The following is an 11,212-nucleotide window of genomic DNA, read 5'->3' as shown; positions in this document are numbered from 1 at the left end:
GTGTGTGTGTGTGTGTGTGTGTTACAGACACACAGAGAGAGTGCAAGAGGAAGTACTAAAGCTGGATTTCATATCACCTGACGGTGACAAACAGGAGTGCTTTTATCTTTATCTTTTGTGTTAGACTGTGTATATGAGTCATAAAAGTAAAGAGGTAGTGATTCACCAGAGGTTAGGATCAACGATCCATCCAGGAGACAACAGCGGATGTTTGATACTGAAGAGGACAACATGAAAGCCTATAGTAGGTTTAGTCTTCCTATAGTGACAAAAAATGGATGAGGCAAAAAAAGCAAAGAGAGCCAAAGATAGACCATAACTCCAAATACTAAAGTATAACCTAATACTATGGGAAACATGACAGAGAATACAAATAGTAATGTACAGTACTTAGCAAGGGAAACAATGTTTACATTACACCTAATGTCAAAAAAAAAAGATTTATTTTCGTGTTACTTCATGTGACTCCTGATTTACTGAATTCAGACTTTGTGATGCTGCTTTGTTACAGACGTATTCATCCAAAAGCTGCAATCCCTTTCTTTCTTATTACACTATAGCTTGTCATTTTGTTTACTCTTCATTGTTTTTTAAGCCTCTCAACACGTGCCTATAATGTACATAAAGTTTTTTTAATGGTCAAGTTGTGGTGTGTTTAAAAATAGCAGAAAAATAAACTTTTTGACAGCAAAACAATGGTTTCGGAGTGCGCCTAAAAAGGAGCGGTAACGGTTAGTTGGTGAGTAAACCCAGACAGCTGTAGCTCTCACAGAGATGGCATATCGATTTTATTGTCAATTAAACTGGATGGATCCATAGAGCATTGCAGAACCCCAGAAAATATGTGTGTAAGCCTATTTGTAAGTAAAAGGATCAGTATAGTCTGACATCTTGACTATCTAATTTAGAAGAAGTTTTGAGCAAAACTTGAGTAACATTTCTAACAGAAAGATGGTGTCAATTAACACATTTTCAGCTAAATCATTAAACTTAAAAAAAATCTGCAAAGACATTTCTTTAAATATCAAAATGACATTAACGCAATTAAATCTTCAGTCTTATTCCAGGTTTATTCTCCAAATGAAAAACTGTCTCAAACATGCAATCTTATGGAGTTGATTTTAGCCTCAGGAGTGCCACCTGCTCATGAGAAGGTGTGTTTGTGTGTTTCCATCATTATATTAATGCCGTATAAGATTATCCATTCTGCTGTGTTTGTGGTGAAATTTCAGTCACGTGTTAGCAAAAAATTAAAAAATGTGTCTGTGAAGGTTCTCAGACATCCAGGTCATCGTTGTCTAAGGAGCTTGAAAAGAAAAACGTCTGGACTTCTTTAAGTATTCTTGAAGACGTTTCACCTCTCATCCAAGAAGCTTCTTCAGCTCTAAGCACAATTGGTGGAGACTCCTAGATTTGAAGCCCTATGGAGTGTCTCTATCTACCTAATCACACGAGCCAAGGTGTGAAAACGGGTGTGGGTCACAATCAGCCAAGGTTTTGGGTGAACCCACTGTGAAACCTAGCCCCACCCTATCATGTGATTTATTGAGGTCGAATGGCCCAGGATGTGAGTGGGCGTTAAGGCGTTTGTTTATATTATTTGTTTATATTTGGCTTTACCTCCCTGAACTTCTGCATTTCCCATATGCACACAAAAGGAAGAGCACTCCTCTTTGCCATTTCATCTGCACACAGAATATGATACCTAATGATTAAGTCTGCAGCTGCATGAAAGGAAGAGCTTGAATGGAAGGGGGTTGCAAAGCAGCTTGCAGACTTGCAGCTTGCCCTGTGGGAAGGCTAAAGCATCTTTAAAAGGATACATTTGGATACGTTGAAGGCTATCAGCTGAGCTGGACTTTGTGGAATACGTGAATTAACATAAATGCTAATGTGACCCATTTTTTGTGTTACTTGGGAATTAAGACAGGAAATTAATTTGCCATTCCCAAGGTGCAACATTACAACTTGGATTGGGCCACATCAGTTGAACTCAGTTCTGCTTAATATGATTTTTTCTCTTCATAAGCTTAGTGGTGCAAGTGGCTCCAGAAGCACAATTCCCCTTTGGGGTTGCATCAGGAGGAGCATCTCTGTGTACAAGCTACCCACTGGGGTGATCACTTGTGGCAAGTGAGCAGCTGAAAGAAGTCAAAGGTAAGCTTCTTCCAGCTGATTCTGGACTGCTATGACATTTTGTTTGTATCCAAGTAAAAATTCAAAGTACAAGAAAACTTGGAAATTCTCTTAAATTATGCATGTCACCTATATCTGTTTGGATCTATTCTATTAGATTGGTTTGGGCCTATAAATAAATTTAAAGCATTCAGTCTGCCCTTGTTGTTGTATTTCTGCATTATTAACATGCAAAAATGAATTTTCCCTGTAGAAGCCAAAACACATAGAATTTCATTATTTGAGCTATTATAGTAATATTATGGCTTAATCATTAAAATATTTTTATTATAGCAAGTAACATGTAAAACTACTAATATTTAAACTTTTCTGGCCCTCCTCCTACCCTAAATTGTCTTTTTAAATTTCAAGCAAAAGGAAAATTTTAAGTGAACCTAAAAACTGTTTTTCTACAGTGTATTATGTTACGCTTGTTTGACATTTTTAACTTAGAAGCTTTCAGTCAGCAAATTACAGGCTCTGAGATAATGTAAGCTAACTATTTCCCTGAGCTGCCTTGAAGTAACGGAAATAGACATCTTTCAAGAAGTAGTCCATCTTGAAACACTGACCACTAATGACCTGATAGGTTGCTGCTGTGAGAGCAGGGAGTGCAGCTTTCTGTGAAATCAAACATGACCCCTGCAGTCATTTTCATAGCAAGTGACAAATTCTCATGGTTTAAAATTACAGCTTTCATCTGGAGGGCCCAACCCTAGGAATCAGCTCTAATTATACCGACAGCCTGACTGCAGATTAGTTGAAGGAGGAGGGATACAGCAATGAAAAAAAATACAAGGCCGGGAAATAAGGAGAAGAAAGGGACTAAAAAGAAAGTGAGGAAAGCAAAAGAGTCAAGACCAGAAAATATTTGAAATCAAGGGCCTGGAAAGAGAGCCAGGAAAACAGACTGAAAACAGACATAAACTTTGGGTGACTGAGGTTAGAAATCATCATGAAAAAAAACCAAAACTTGAACAACATTGCAAGGCCTGAAACAACGTGGTGGGTTGTCTCTGCTGCTGGAGAAATGATGTGGAAAACGATAAACAGAAAAAGAGGACAGAGTGACAGAGGCGTGTCATTTCCTGAGTGAAAAAAATCTCACACTGATTGCGTTCCCTTTCAAATAATCTCGCCTGTAAATACAGCAGGATTACCAGTGATACAGCATTAATGTTCTGGGTTGCTTTAATTCCAGTGTAAAGCGAAAACCCAGCAGCATGAAAACTAACAAGAGGATTTAATGAAAGAAGCGACCCGTACCATGAAATGAAGACTGACTTAGAATAACTTCTATCTGTAGAAATGAAAATAGATTTTTTCAGCATAGTTTAACAAACTGCACTGTTACTTCTAACTTCCATTTGGCTGTTTTCATGTTTTGACACTTGAGGAACTGAAATAGAAAGCTAACACGGCACGTAAACTCCAAACAAGACTCATATTGGATCCTGGAGTTGATAAATCAAAGTAGTAAGGAAGAATATCTGAATAAATGTGGACACGTGTCTGTTAGGTCAGCCAATATGTGAAAAAGAAAGTTTTCACAGCTCTCTGTGCAGTAATTGGAAACACTAAGTGCACCACTCGTGCTTCGGAATTAGGAATTAAGAGGTTAAGTAGTAGCATTGTGCTGCTAGTAACATGCACTGTATTTTTTAATCATCAGCAAGTGTGACCACCTCTCTAAAGGCACAAGTTTTTTGCAGCTTGGTAGTTTGGACCATTCAGGTTTGTGCCACAATCTTCACAGGAGTGGATATCAAAGCAAATTTATCCAAAGGTCAGACTGTGTAATACTCAGAGAAACTAAAAAAAAACAAAACAAATGTTACGTTTGAGACTCTACAGGCCCCAGTTAGTATGTTAAATGTTAAAGGTCATGACGGCACAATTGGAAAGACACTAAAAAAGCATGGCTTGTTTCCAAACGAAAGCCTCGCCTCTCTAAAAAGAACATGGTAGTATGGACAGGTTAGACTAAAGTGGAGATGTTTGGTCATAATATACTGCACCATGTTTAGCAAAAAATAAACACACCTTATACCGTATAACGATTCTCAAGCACGGCGGCGGAGGGGTGATGATTTGGGCTTGTTTTGCAGCCACAGGACCCAGATTCTTTGCAGTGCCTAAATCAAACAAGAACTCATCTGTACAGCAAAATATTCTAGAGTCAAATATGAGGAAATCTGTCCAACAGCTAAAGCTTAGCCAAAACTGGGTCACACAACAGGACAATGCCATGCACAAACAAAACAATTAAGGTGCTGCAATGTTCGAGTTAAAGTTCAGAGTTCAGGATGCTGTGATGGGATCTCAAGAGAGCTGTGCATAACTGAATGACTGCAAACCTCAATGAACTGAAGCAATTTCAAAAGACTGAGAAAGTCGTACAGAAAAAGTTATTGGTGCTAAAGGTGGTTCTGCAAGCTACTGATTAATGAGATGTACTTAGCTTATGACAGGACTGTATAGAGTCCTATGAAAACGTATTTTTTTCTCACAAAATATTTGGGTGAGCAGTCCTGATATATTCGAATATCGAAAACTGCATATTTTCATAAATGACATCCTCAACGGACCACTGTCTTCTGGACTGCTGACAGCGTGTTCACAACTGTTTTCATTATAGGCCATCAGCAGTCCATTTCAGCCTGAAACTGTCTGAGTGCAGTTCATTCAACCTTTTGCTGCACGCTGCGATCAGTGACTTGTTCACTTCTTCTGGACTTAATGAGCGGAAGCACGAACAGAAGTGTAATGTATGTAACCGTCATTGTGTGACCGCCATTTTTGTTTAACTAAACTCAGTATAAGAATGTGAAGCTGTTTCGGTGCTCATGCAATAACATGCAACACTAGCTCTGCACTTCAGCCTCGCTTTTTTTTAAACTATTACTGCAGTAGTATTAATAAAGGTATTATAAGAGTAAGGGTCTTTTAATGATGGCATAAGAGTCCTAGGACCTTGTTTTTTTCCAAGAGTTCTTACAATTCAAGGTTTCTAATAAGGTCCTAAATAATCAGGCCCCATCTTAATGACCTTGTAGTACCATATCACCCTATTAGAGCACTTCGCTCTCACTCTGCAGGCCTACTTATTGTTCCTAGAGTATTTAAAAGTAGAATGGGAGGGAGAGCCTTCAGTTTTCAGGCCCCTCTTCTGTGGAACCAGCTTCCAGTTTGGATTCGGGAGACAGACACTATCTCTACTTTCAAGATTAGGCTTAAAACTTTCCTTTTTGCTAAAGCATACAGTTAGGGCTGGACCAGGTGACCCTGAATCCTCCCTTAGTTATGCTGCAATAGACGTAGGCTGCTGGGGATTCCCATGATGCATTGAGTTTTTCCTTTCCAGTCACCTTTCTCACTCACTATGTGTTAATAGACCTCTCTGCATTGAAGCATATCTGTTATTAACCTCTGTCTCTCTTCCACAGCATGTCTTTTATCCTGTCTTCCTCTCACCCCAACCGGTCGCAGCAGATGGCCCCGCCCCTCCCTGAGTCTGGTTCTGCCGGAGGTTTCTTCCTGTTAAAAGGGAGTTTTTCCTTCCCACTGTCGCCAAAGTGCTTGGTCATGAGGGGTCATATGATTGTTGGGTTTTTCTCTGTATCTATGAAGCGCCTTGAGGCGACTTTTGTTGTGATTTGGCGCTATATAAATAAAATTGAATTGAATTAATACTATATACCTTCCAGGCAAATCACAGAACTCAAATATGAAATGATTCAATTCTACTCTTTAGCTTGAATGGCGACTGTGAGCTGGCACGTTTTATCTAACAAAGTCTGCTCATTTTTCTTCTTAGTGATCAACACCTGATTTTGACTTGTGGGTCTGTTTCTTTAAACTTTTCACAGCTTTTAAAAACATAGTCTGTAGTTAAAATACTGCAGCAGCTAACTCACCACCTTACATTGTTGTCTTATTTACTGCAAAACAATCAGACAATGTGATCTCTCAAACCAATCAGCTGCTTTGCTAAATCAGTCAGTTTGTCTGAGTAATTTTTTCCATCAGATAAAAATGTTTCCTATAACACCTCTATGACACTTAGATTACTGTGCTTACAACATGCTGACTCACTTTGCGTATTTATGTATCTGATGACAGTTCCTACAGCTTTCCCAACTGATCTGTTCTCTGTTTTGTGTTACTAATAAAATATAATTAAACTAGTAGTTTAATTATATGTAATATTTCACTTTTGAGTGGTTCGCTGGTAATTCAGCAATAATATATAGCTTATATTAAATATCTGCTAAATATAGCCTATATTTGTGCATGTGTGTGTGCATGCGTGTGTTTTTAATAACATTTCCACCCTAATGTAATGGAGCCCTCTTTGACAAGCAGCACTCCCTGTTTCTGTCATCAAGACTGCTGTGATGGCCTTTCCACCGATCACAGCTGAAATTTAATTTTATTATTACGAGATTTAATGCTTCACTAAAATCTCTCCCCATAAGTTTTGTTTGTCTCAAGTCTTATACCTGTCATATTACTCACATATTTTATCTAGCCTTGTGTTATTTATTTTTCTTGTTGTTTTCTTTTTTTAACAGGCACCATGATGGTGTGGTGGTTAGTACAGTCACCCAGTACCAAACTGCGTACCAGTTTGAATCCAGTCCGGGGCCTTCTGTGTAAAATGGCCTGCATTTGTATAGCGCTTTACTCAGTCCCTAAGGACCCCAAAGCGCTTTACACTACATTCAGTCATTCACCCATTCACACACACATTCACACACTGGTGATGGCAAGCTACATTGTAGCCACAGCTGCCCAGTGTAGTGCTTACATGTTCTCCCACTGTCTGAGTGGGCTCTCTCTGGGTAATCTAACCCCAATGCATGTGGGGTTAGATTGGCTGTAGGTGTAAATGTGATTATGAAAGGTTGTCTATCTCTGTGTTAACCATGTAACAAATTGGTGACATGTGTAGTACGTATCCAGTCTCTCACACTATGACAGGTGTCATAGTGTCACCCCACAGCCCTGAGTCAGTTAATGTGTTCTGTAAAACACCTTTGTAACTATTTTTTGAAAAGTGCTATACAATTAAAGCTTTATCATTGTGTTACTATAGTTTTTATTTCTGCTATTGTCGGCTTTTGATAATCAAAGACAATAAAGCACTGTGCAGCCTTGTGATTGACAAGTTGCTACATTCGCAGTAAGGTACTCTGCTCTCCTTTTATATACAGTCGATGGACTCACACAGTGACAAATTCATTATGCTTAGAGCATTAATGCATTGGTCTGTAAGTTATGCTCCACTGAGACCTGCTATCAGACTGACTGATCGTGTCTCACAGTGCTTGGGAAATACATTCTATCTGCCAGTAGTTAGCTCTCCTTTATGTCAGAAGTTGAGCTACTTAATGACTAAGGCATGAGGGCTCATCCTGAGATGAGATGGATGAGTGATAGCACAGACAGTCAGTAGCAGTCATTACATTGGCACTGACAGTTCTTTGGTAGAGAAGCAATAATCAAATGAACATAGCTTCCCCTGACATTTGCAGGAGTTTTAGCAAAAATATGTTCTCAGGATGGAGTGCTTTAGAGCCAAATGGTGAACTCTTCTTCACAGACACTGCTTGCTGCACCATCTGCTTAGCTGTAATGCTGCTAGTCAGCCAGCACTTGTGCTGCACAGTACAGTGGACTGCAGAACAAACTATGTAAGGATGACACTATGCTTCCAGTGTTTTTGTGTCTTGGAAAAGTACATGTTGGGACAATAAAGTTTGCATTATATTACATACTAAAAGTGTGAACCATAGCTCTATAGTTCTCAAATGTTCAGATCAGGGAAGCAGCTGAAGTAGTTACCTTCAGGTGGTTACTCACATGCACTGGAAGACTCAGTCATTTACTTCATTACTGTGCTTTGCTGTCCATATCTTTTGGTAATCCCTGTGCCAGAAAGAAGAAGCTGAGAGAAATAAGCTGTTGGCGTCTCACTGGGTTCCTCTCCACTGACTTTCATTTCATTATATAATCCTAGATTTTACAGTTAAACATTTAATAAGGCTTGTCTCTCTTAGCTACCATTACTACACCTTTACATTCTTTCACAGCAAATATAAAGTTAACACTGAAAGTGGTGGACCATTCACCTCGTGATCTCAGAGGTAGACAAAGACAGAGTTCTCATTTGTATCCAGTGGCCATATCAAATGACATGTACTGGTTTCATCAGCTCTAGCTTTAGCTAGTGATGCTCCAAGAGCTTGATAAAAATGTGCATGGATGATTTTTAAGCTAACACATAATTATACAGTAACACGGATGGCTGCATATGAGATGTTTTGCTAAAGTTTAAAGCCAAAGCAGATGCCCATCCCGCTCTTCTATCCTGTGTTATACATGAAAAGACAATATTCATCAAAATGCCACTATAAGCTAAAAAAGGGGCATATTTACTTCCCACAATAAATATTCAACCTGAAACTGACACACAAAACAAACAACGTTCACTTAAGTCCTCATACCTCACAACATATTATAGCTCAATATTTTATAGGTGAAAAATTAATGTGACTCCAACAAGTGAGGCATAAAGCAGCCAGTGATTCTTGAATTTCTATATTCTCTACATTTAAGAGGAGATTAAACATCTGCACTCGTGCAACATGAACTGATAAACCAGAATTTTATATAATGCCTAAAAAACTGCAAATGAGTTGTCTGTGCTCGTCTCCTGCCTGAAATAATAGGAGAAAAATCTTTTATCACAATACGGTAAAGCTACTCATTTAAAAATATAATAATCTTCAATTTTTTCTGTTTTTCTATTCAGTGTTATTAAGCAATGCCTGGTTATAAATATATGGTGGATTCAGTTCTTCATCTTCAGTCACACCCTGATAGTTAAGGTGTATGTGCACCGATGAGTCTGTGTGTGCCTCCTGGTGTGTGTGTGTGTGTGTGTCACATTTCTGCTTGACTGTGAGGGGATGGGGGAGAAAATGGTGTGAGGGTGAACGTGAGAGTGGAAACTCCACATGTGTGAGAGTGTCTCTCTGTGGTGAAATGGGGCTACAATGTGCTGAAAGACACATTTCATCAGAACGCTGTGGTGGTGAATCGCTTTCATTTTGTTTATCATCTCTCACATCAGTGTTCTAATAAAGGGGGGGGGAACTGCAACAGAGCACACAGGTCTATTTTTCCAACTTGAAATTGACTAATTGACTTTGCTGCTCACTAATCCACCTTAACAGTTGTTAAAGCGGAAATTCATTTAAACGTCTTGCTCAAACCTTCTACAGATACCAAAGTACAACATGTTTTCAAATGTGTCCCCCCACTGCAGCTTATGCTCTGTAATACATGAGATCTGTAGGTTTGAGCCTCGTACTTAAGAAGCTTTAAAGAGCGTTCTAATTAAATAAATAACTGAAATCAGGTCCAGCAAATAAATGCTACCATTGTTTAAAAAGAATAACTCTGCAACACCAATGATATTTATTAGGGAGCTAAAAGGTCTTTGGGGTTTTCTTGATTTCCCTAAACAAAACTGTGTTTTTTGCCTTTAAACGCTGCAACAACCTTCAGCTGAGACCGACAAGATCAGGCTTACTCGCCCTGTGAATCCGTTTTTGGCACATTGGAGCTTCATGCAGGTTCATGCAGGTTCATGCAGGTTTTCTACATGTGCGTTTTGTTTTTTGTTCTTTTCTCATCTCACATCTCTTACGTCTTATCGCTCATGTTAAGATCGCATTGGTTTCTCAAAGAGACTTCTATATTTAGTCTATAGCATATTGTTGCCTTATTGTAGCCTACTTTAAATTTCTTCATTTCCTACCGTGTCGCTTAAAATAATCCTAAAGGGACGTAAACTGCGCCAGTGACCTTATCACACTTTGTCGTATCTTTTGTATATATTATTTTAGAATTCTCCGCAGAGCTGTTTAATTTTTATTGCATACCCCCTTTTACTTGTGTCTTTGTGTTAGTTCTTTTTGTACTTAGAAACATAAACTTTACTAGATGTCTTTGAATCATCGGCTCTGCGCACTCAGATCCATGCGTATTGGTAACAAACAGTCACCGGTCTACCCAGAGGTTATTAAAGAAAGAAAGAAAGAAAGAAAGAAAGAAAGAAAGAAAGAAAGAAAGAAAGAAAGAAAGAAAACGTACCGTGGATGTTCTTCGTCTGTTGATATTCAGTCTTTCGTTTTTGGAGAAAAGAATAAAAGCTATCCCGGAATGTCTTTAGAGGCGTCCTTTATTTACGCACGTCCAGTACAAACAGTCGGAACTCAGACTGGTTATACTAAAAGTGCATCTGCTTCTGTAGATATTGCTGCTGTGCGCGCTGAGGGTCCTTCAACTCTTATCTGAAAGGCAGATCCTTCGTGTGGGTATAAACACAGTTAAGGCGGTCGTGTGGTCAGCGTTCAAATCTGATATTTGACACTTTCTCACACTTTCAACGACTTCTTCACAGTCACTGGCAAAGCTGCTCTCTTTTTTTATTACCAGAGTTAAATCCCCACTATGTCTGAAAAGTGTGAAAACTGCTGTACCGGCGAACCTTCGTTGTATGCGCAAGGATGCAGATCGTTGTGAGGTGTCTCCAGTAATTATTAACCCTCCCGGTGGAAGACACGAGGACTTCCTGGAGCTGATGCGAACGATTCTCCACCGGGAAGATTAGAGAAACGTCAACAAGTTGCATTCAAACCTGCGTTTTAAGAAGGTTTCGTTGAGACTGGCTGCATGGCTGCACTGAGAACGAATTTACCCGCTGCAAGCACAGGCGCGTTTCCAAGTAATTCATTAGACGGTCCGCCCCGTTAGTGTTACAGCATTGGCTAGAGGTGCTCCAGACCGGGTGTAGGGTCCAAGACGGCATCACAGAGTAAACAATATTACTTTGGAGAAAATAAAGAGAAAATCCACATATGGGCTAAATTAAAGACTCACATTTCCACCAAGCTCTTTAAGGACTAAAATTGTAAGAGCATTCTTATATGCTGGCATTCCAGTTGCATGTATTGCCTTAATCAAA

At 39.2% G+C, this 11,212-nt stretch overlaps 1 protein-coding gene across 1 annotated transcript in view; it reads right to left on the bottom strand.

The window, feature by feature from the left end:
* Window positions 1-10,967, bottom strand: part of htr1d (5-hydroxytryptamine (serotonin) receptor 1D, G protein-coupled) — a 25,020-nt gene extending 14,053 nt beyond the window's left edge. The window contains exon 1 of the mRNA XM_005925699.2: window positions 10,339-10,967. The gene's annotated coding sequence lies outside the window, so the exon portion shown is untranslated. The remainder of the gene's footprint in view (window positions 1-10,338) is intronic.
* Between the last annotated feature and the right edge of the window lie 245 nt (window positions 10,968-11,212).

This window comes from Haplochromis burtoni, unplaced genomic scaffold (genome assembly GCF_018398535.1).
Source record: "Haplochromis burtoni strain Fernald_Lab_line unplaced genomic scaffold, NCSU_Asbu1 Contig_86, whole genome shotgun sequence".
NCBI lineage: Eukaryota > Metazoa > Chordata > Actinopteri > Cichliformes > Cichlidae > Haplochromis > Haplochromis burtoni.
Note: the sequence above shows the minus strand (reverse complement) of the source record. Positions and strands in the feature narration are given on the sequence as shown.